Here is an 8,834-nt window from a genome sequence, read left to right as displayed (position 1 = left end):
AGTAGAAGTTTTTAAAAAGTTTTAATTTAATTTTTATAATTTTTGCAGAGAATTATTACATTTTAATGGATAATAATGTGATTGAGAGATGTTAGGGATTTGATTTGGGAGAAACTGAAATTGATTTTGAAAAGAACATTAATAACTTCAAACATGCAACAAAATGGTAGGTGATAAGGAAAATACGTGATAAGAAGGTGTATATCACTTGTTTATCAACAGAATAAAAATTTTTACGTGATATTTCTATATTATAATTATTTTTTGGCTACCTAGCATCACCACACGTAGAATAGGGTAAAAATTTAATGAAATTTTCAACTCGCAGGGAGGCTCAGACCTCAACAGTATAATATTAATATTACAGTTTAAGAAAAAATATTTAGTTTATTCTTATTTAAAAAAGATATTTTATATTAAAAATGAAATCAATCGACTTTACACCCACAAGCAAGGTTGGATGTAAAGGTGAATCCGTGAATGAGTTGTGTTTCCAAAGAAATCATATTTTGTCCAAAAGTAGAAATATCTTAAACAAGGAAGAAATCTATCAATTAGACTATATAAATTAAAGTTTAACAAATTCTTCCTATCTTCTAATGAAACTTTCACTTTTTTAATTAATATTTAAAACACAATACGATCTCGACTCACGTGGATATACGTACCTTGCCACTTGCTACCAATATATGCCTATAAAGTGAATTTGATGAGTATGGTTATATATACACTCAAAATTAATAATTAAATTAGTTATTAATATAAAATATGTAATAAAAAAAATTATATTAAAAATATGTGAAATAAAAAATATTTTTTTTTCAGCATGAATAAAAAGCTTATTTAGAAACGAAGCTATTGCTAGATTAAGTTTGTAATGGCTTCTACTATTAGTCTATTAGCATCTTTACAAGTAAAGTTGCATTTGAATAAAGATTTTGCACCCAAAGAGAAAATAGTGGATAATCGATGATCACACTTTTCTTTTCGGTTTTTTCTTTATCGGAGATAAATGCGACTGCGACGCCTACAGATTGAAACGTTTCTTTTGGAGTTGAATTATTGGGAATCTTTTTTTTGTCTCACGTTTGAACTAAGTTATTATTGAATCATACACTATACTTTATGATTACGTGCGTTTCGCTTTTTATTGAATTCTTAATTCTTTCTTAATTACCTTAGTTAATTATTCTTAACTATTTCTCCATCATAAATTTGTCCTTCATATTTGTAACTTGTAAAGAAGCGGTATCACCAGTGATTAATTACTGACTAAAAAAATAAATTTTACTAGTCTTTTAATATTTTTCTTTTCTTGATTATAACGAATGGTGTGGTCCAAAGTAAGCATAAGGAAAATTAAATTATAAAAAGTAAAATACATAGCGTGTTCAAACTTCAAAGGTTTAACAAGTGATTCATCCATCATATTCATATTAACCAAAAATATGGGAATCTTTCTTGTGAAGGTAAATGCAAAAGAAAGCCCAATAAGCAAAGCTTACCTACAAATGGGGTATGGGCCATCTTATTATCTCCATCGTCGCTATCTGCAGGCTGTTCCCACTAATACATGTCTTCTAAATTTTTAAAAATATTAGTATTCTTATTATCTTTTCCATTTTTTTACTACCATATCTCGCTATCATTATTATTTTCTCTTTGAACGATCCATGTTATAATTTATGCCTTAGCTTTCCTTTTCCTTTTTCCAGCACTTACGTATGTCACACATAAGAGAACCCAAAGCTAATCCTCTGTCCTTTAAAAAGAAAAAATCAACAAAAATTCCTAATAAATATTTTTTTTATAGCTATGAAAAAAAGAATTAATTAATTATTTATTTATAAAATATTAATTACTAAATATAATAAAAGCTTTTTCTTTTCAAAAAGGTTTATATCATTACTGCAAGAAAAGTAAAGTGAAGATTCCATAAACCCCCTAATGATAATAAATACAACCCAAAGCAAATTAATTAAACTAAAGCATTTTCTTTTATATATCACGATCCCACCTAAAAATAAAAAAATATATTTTCACCCCTGAAAGCATCTCCATGCGCATAATAAAAACCCTTTGATGAGTATACTATATATTCCCCTTGTTTTCTGCTTTCACTTACCGATTACTTCTAAATTCCTTCAATTAAATATAAATACATACCACATTTCTTCTTCTTCTTATCATTTCTGAACTCCACCCTATCAATTGGTGCTTTCATCACCATGGCCGTAGCTGACAACATGCGGATGAAAGGCATGGAGGCCGACATTAAAAAGCTATCATCTTCTTCTGTAGCTCTCTATAGCTATTGGAGGCGGTGGAGGGTGGTGGCGATGAGGGTGAGAAGATGAACTTTGGTGGTGGAAACCGGTGGCCCCGGCAAGAAAGATAAGGTTGGATATGGATTCTGTGTTTGGAGATTCAAGTCTCAAGGGTCCACTTTGGGAAGAAGTTTCAAGGTATAAACTATACACCTTACATTCTTCATCATTGATTCATTAACATCTATCCATGCTTCTTTTCTTTTCCTCTCTTTCTTCTTACATAGATTTCAAAATCAGTTAATTAAGTGATCAAGTTATCAAGTCCTTTTAGGATAAGAATAATAATATGCATGTCATGTTGAAAGAAATCAATTGAATCATTACATATTATTGTGTCAGTGTTACTAACACTCTGCGGAATTTGTCTTTTCTTTCTCGGATTTCATCCTTTCCAATATGAATATATCGTCATCATCAGTTTCTTTCTTTATTTTATTGTCCATTTCTTTTCTTTCTTATTTCGTACACGGTCTATACTTTACGTGAATATTTTGTTGGACTTACAGCCTTACTGGAGTTGGACTTACAGCCTTACACCATTTCTCATCAAAACAATAATGTAAGTTTTGTTGTTTCCCCGGCCACCTACATTCTATTATATATTTGGTGAGTTCTTAAATGACGAAAAATTTGGTACCGAAATTGTCGAAAAACACAGTATTTTAACGGAGTTTAATTATCACCGAATAAAGTATTAGAGACTGGAAATGTCAGCAAGTGTGGATGATTGGAAGGTGTGGTACTTTCCAAGATTGTTATATATTTTTTGTTTAAAATATTTTAAAATATTGCTTAACTATTATGTAAATTCGCACTACAAAACAAATATAAATTGAAAAGGCTTCTGTTAGCTAAAATTATTGTTTTTCATTTGAATATAATATATTAAGTATTTTTATATTTAGTTTTTACACAATATATTTTAATAAATAATTAATTATTAATTACTGATATAATTGATATTTTTTATTCTTAAAATAAACTATTAAAAAATATTTTAAATTTAATATTATGAAGAAAAAATAAAAAATTATATAAGGACTAATTTGATTAATTTTTAAAATTTTAAAGATGAAAATGACTTACGTCTAGATGTTTAGAGACTATTTTGATTATAAATAACTTTTTTACATGTCAAGTGACACGTGGCGTTCTACGTGTCACTGACCTAACACTTAAACTAATCATTTTGTGACACATGGCATTAACCTACCACATCATTATGCCACATGGCACTTAACGTGATACGCTATCATCTAACTAACGAAAGGACCTGATCCGGCCATTACAAACCCGGCGTAATAAATCGGCATTATGAGTCATAAACTCGGCAAACTTACGTTATAGCTCGGCGTTACAGATACACAATGGACTGCGTCCAACAGTCAAAACGTCCGATCAAAATCATCGTCCGTTACATCCTTATTACTGCTCTTTAATTTAGATAGAAAAGAAGAAAAGTAACCAACATATGTACTCTCACTTATAAAAGGTATGATCTTCTATCCTAAAGACACATTGAATTCTCAATACTAACTTAAGCTTCGGAGTGCCTTTGCAGGTACACTCCCCCTGTTTCTTGCTCAAAGCTCTACGCGATTGGACATCCTCTTGGAGTAAAGCTCGGATTACCACAAAGCTCAAAGGTTGGCACCGAAGATAACAACTCGGCGTCGATTTCCAGAGACCGAGCTCTCCCTCCAGGTATCCATACAAAAACAGTACTCAAGGTTCTTTTATTTAATCAAAATTTTCTATTTATTAATTTAAATAAGAATACAAAACTATTATCAATTTGTACATTAATATCATTTTTCTAGTTTGTAAAAATAATACATTTTATTTTCATTTTTTATGGCTGCAATGAACTACAAATTTCCTTTCATTTTCATATTTTTGTTAATATAACTACAGAAGATTTTACAAATCTAATTTATGTAGTGTCTAACTATAAAAATGAGACTAAATACACAAATTAATAAATTTATATTTTGTTATTTAAATAAAAATTATATTACTCAATCACTGATATTTATTTTTGTGTATAGTATAAATAGGAAAAGCTCAAATGACATAACATTATCTATAATTTTATATAAATAAATTATAACTTATATACAAAAAATTATATATATAGTTTATGTCTTCTATCTAGTTATTATAAAAAATTTAATTAGATTTATTATTCATTCAATAAAATAAACAAAAATATTATAATTTAGATATGATAAAAATAAAAAAATTACACCTTAACAAATATGAATATTATAATTATGTAACGACTAAATTTTTAGTAGGTCTAAATATTAAGTTATAAACAAATATTTTTAATTATTTAATAAGATGACCCTTAAATAGTCTTTTAAAGTAATGAGAAGAACACTAGTTAAATAAAAATTAAAGCATTTCAGACTTTTCGTAGACTAGTACACTAATGCTCTTTAACTTTTACGAAAGCCATTTATCTAATCCTTTAGGAGATAGTTAACTTCGTTAAAAATTTTTATTTTTGTTGGACCTATATGATAACACTTGTCTATATTCTAGTAGATATTTGAACATTTTGGTAAATTCAGAATCGCAATCTTTAGGCACGGAAGAACTCACCTATATATTTTTTCTGCGGCATTTTAGTATATTATTGTTTCCACTGTTGATTCCTTGTTCTGACTCCTTTTCCTGCCTGGTAATAGGTGCCATTGAAATATGAACTGTATGCAGTTGTTCTGCATATTGGGTTTTCGTCTACTTCACGATATTACTTTTCCTTTCTTTGCTTAAGTGTGGGGAGGATTCACTATTTTTTAGCATAAATTTTTTTTCGAATACTTTACATTTTATTTTTATTCTTTTAATTATATTTTTTATAGATATTTGTTAGTATTTTTTACTATTATATATTTACTTTAGTTAATATATATATTTATATTTACATTTTTGCATGATATATATTTTATAGATAGAAATTGAGTTTGGATGATTGAATAGCATAGTGTTTAGTTTAATTTTGTCCTAATTATTCATATTGATTTTTTATGAAATTTTTGGATATTGAAAATTTTTTGATAAAATTGCATCCATCACAACATACATACATACATTTAGGAAATAATTTTGGTGAAAAACAACAAAGATTTTCAAGAATTTTGTTTTTAGGGCGTTCTATATATTGAATTGATTTGGAAAATCCTTTTTAAACTTGCTTGACTGAATTTTTGTGGAACATAGCAGAGAGATAGAACAAACAACCTTGTGAGTTGTTGAGCCATATTGTGTGGTTACACATTTAAACCACTATTTTGTTCTTGTGTGCTATGCTCCTTCTATGATTGCAATCTTAGATTTGCTTGATTCTTTATTTCCGATGTTTGATGTTTTGAATGCATTTAGCATGATTGAGGCCATTTTTGAATTAAAGCTTACTTACCCATATGGCCATACCTGTATATCTACCTTTGTGAGCCAATATTGAGCTTTTTAATCCCCTTTTGTTCTAATTATTATCACGTCATCAACCTTAAGCGAAAAACCATGAACTACCTTGAATTGCATCTTTGATTAGTTTAGGTTGAAGTGTGTGTGTCATTTAAGTGTGGGAGAAATTTTGGGAAGTATTGGTAGAGAAAAATTTTATTTTGGATATTCATTGAAAATTTTAGAAAATGGGTGCACATTCATGTATCAATTTGCTTTAACCATATGCATTTGTCATAGAAAAAAAAATATAGAAAAAAATAAAATGAAATGAAAAAAATAATAAGATGGGACAAAAGTTATCCCAAAGAAAAAAAAGAAATAGAAAAAAAATGAAATGAAAAAAATAATAAGATGGGACAAAAGTTATCCCAAAGAAAAAGAAAAAAAAATGAATAAAAGAAATGCATATGTGGATTTGGATGAAAAAAATGTATGAATGTGTATAAAAAGAGAAGAATGGAAAGTTAGGTTGCATTTTAGTGATTAGGTTGACTTAGGTTGGGTGGGATACTTGAGCTAATCAAAGATTCAATCTATTAGCCCACTTAACCATATTAATCCTACCTTCACCTTAACCCCATTACAACCCTAATAAGTCCTCATGATACTTGTATTCATGCATCATATATCTGTTGATTGTTAGATGAAAAGCAAATCATTGAAAACATGATTAGAGGAGACTTGAGTTATTAAACCCTAAACACCGAGCGTTGAGAGTGTATACACACCTAGTAAGGGTTCGACCACTCAATTCTATGTTTCCACACCTCTTATCATGTATTCTTGCAAGTTACTTCATTTTGATGAGTTGAATCAATTCTTTAGATTTTGATTGCATTGAATTATTTCTTTGCTTCTAGCCCTATATCTCCATATACTTGCTTGGAATTTAGTTGTTTGTTTTCACCAAAACAATAGGAAACCATAGTATAGATAGATATAGATAGTATTTAGTATACTTGTATGCATATAGATAGTTGCATTCAATAAGTTGTTACCCTTTGATCATTCTCCTTGTTTGTGTGTAGCATGAGGACATTACTATTGTTTAAGTGTGGGAGAATTGATGAATCCATATTTGATGATAATTTTTTGCTTAAATTAAATTGGACGGATTTCATCATATAAACTCCATTTAAACTCACGTTTAATCACCAAAATAGCATACTTTTGTGATTTCTCCCTAATTTTGACCTAAATGTGAAAACATGCATTTTTATGCTTAAATTGATCATTTTAATTCCACTTTTGTTTCATTCGATGCCGTGATATATTATGTGAGTGATTTCAGATCCTAAAAGCATGAATGGTTTGGTAGAAGTGGAAAAAAGCATGTAAAATGAAAGATTTTATGAAAAAAAACAAAAGAAAAATACTCAGTCAAATATGCGTACGCACAACTCTTTTTTCTAGTAATAGGTGCCATTGAAATATGTACTATATGCAGTTGTTGTGCATATTGGATTTTCGTCTACTTCAGGACATTACTTTTCCTTTGTTCGCTCTGCACCAGATACATGGCATAAGTTGGATGATTCAAAGGTAGCAGCATCTCAAGAACTTATTCCCTCTAGATGAACCTTTGTATATTATTGATTATCAGCAAATATCTTGATTTTACTCTCTGCTTACTATTTTCTCTAAACTTTGTCTCATTAGTCATTCTATAAGTTAATATCAAATTATCAAGTGTGTGTTTTGAGGCTATAATTTGTGCTTGGTTTTTACACACTTTTTTTTCAGTTGATTTATATGGACTAATTTATTGGACTATAATTATATTTTCCTTTTTTTTTTAATCTCAGGTTGATGATACCGCTCAACTTTTAGCATTGCTAAGAATATTGGGTATGTATTCCTGCATCTTTTAAATTTTAACTATATTAAACTATTATTGTTAAATAATAAATTGGGACAATTTTTTCCACGAATGAAGAAATAGCAAAATTTTATTTGGATGATGTTGCAAGTGCTCCAATGAAATGTTCAAGATCTTATAATGATGCATTATAATGATGCATCTTGATACTTGATTTTGTAATAATTTAAATCTATTTAGTTTAAGATATTTGCTTTTTAACATTATATATTAATTTGATATTTTTATTATTAAGGATATTATTTATATAAATGTAGATAATATTTTTTTAATTTTACATGATATAATTTTCTGTTAGACAACATCTTTATTATGACATTTTATTTATTTTTTTAAATTTATCTTTCATGATTAGCCACAATTTTTAATGTGGTAATTTAAGCTAGCGATAAAAAAATAGAATAAAATAATTTGGGTTAACTGCGGAAATAGCATAGCTAAATAACCCACCAACATTAGTCACGGAAAAATATGGCAAAAAAAATCTGGCCTACTAATATTAGCTACGGAAAAAGTGTGGTAAAATTATACAAAATAGATTACATTATTTTTTTTAGTCACGGATTGAAGCGTGGGCAATGATGTGAAAGCTGTGGTTATTTACCTGTCTTCACGGTTCATAAAAGTGTGGCTAACAAATAAAAAATCGTAGTTAAATAAAAATACGTCACCTTTATTAGCTATAGATATCAATTCGTTATTAATGTGTCATCGTTACGATTTTTCTTGATTTTAGTCACTATTTTTTTTGTGGCTAAAGCCCATGTTTCTGATTATTAATAACTTTTTTTTTTCTATTGTAGGAATTCAAAAATTCGTTCAGAGGTTCACTGAAGGTACACAGAAATTATTATATTTGTTCTCATTTATGTGGAATTTAAATGCTATTAATTAGATTTGGTATAGAAAGTAAAATTTTAAAGAGAAATATCTGCATTAATACTTAATCTTATGTTTTGTATATAAAAATGGATTATATTTTCTGTACAATTTTTAAAAGTTATAAATATTTTTAGAAGTATCTAAAGAGATAATTTTTAAATTAATTTATATTTATATCTATTAAAATTATGTTAAATTTTAAAAATAATTTTATTAGATATAATTATTATAATTTGTTTTTATTAAAAATATTTTACTTTAATTTA

The 8,834-nt window shown here is 27.9% G+C and overlaps 1 protein-coding gene across 2 annotated transcripts in view; it reads left to right on the top strand.

Annotated features, from left to right (window-relative positions):
• The window catches only part of LOC107638586 (rust resistance kinase Lr10-like), a 16,968-nt gene continuing 10,153 nt past the window's right edge, over positions 2,020–8,834 (top strand). Inside the window, exons 1-4 of one of the 2 annotated variants that reach the window (XR_002360542.1) lie at positions 2,020–2,465; positions 2,837–2,889; positions 7,613–7,655; positions 8,490–8,729. The gene's annotated coding sequence lies outside the window, so the exon portion shown is untranslated. Of the gene's footprint in view, positions 2,466–2,836; positions 2,890–6,510; positions 7,350–7,612; positions 7,656–8,489; positions 8,730–8,834 lie in introns of those variants that run through there. The other variant, XM_021120561.1, reaches the window with a different exon arrangement.

This window comes from Arachis ipaensis, chromosome B04 (genome assembly GCF_000816755.2).
Source record: "Arachis ipaensis cultivar K30076 chromosome B04, Araip1.1, whole genome shotgun sequence".
Taxonomy (NCBI): domain Eukaryota; kingdom Viridiplantae; phylum Streptophyta; class Magnoliopsida; order Fabales; family Fabaceae; genus Arachis; species Arachis ipaensis.
The sequence above is the reverse complement of the archived record's forward strand: the minus strand, read 5'-3'. Positions and strand labels throughout refer to the sequence as shown.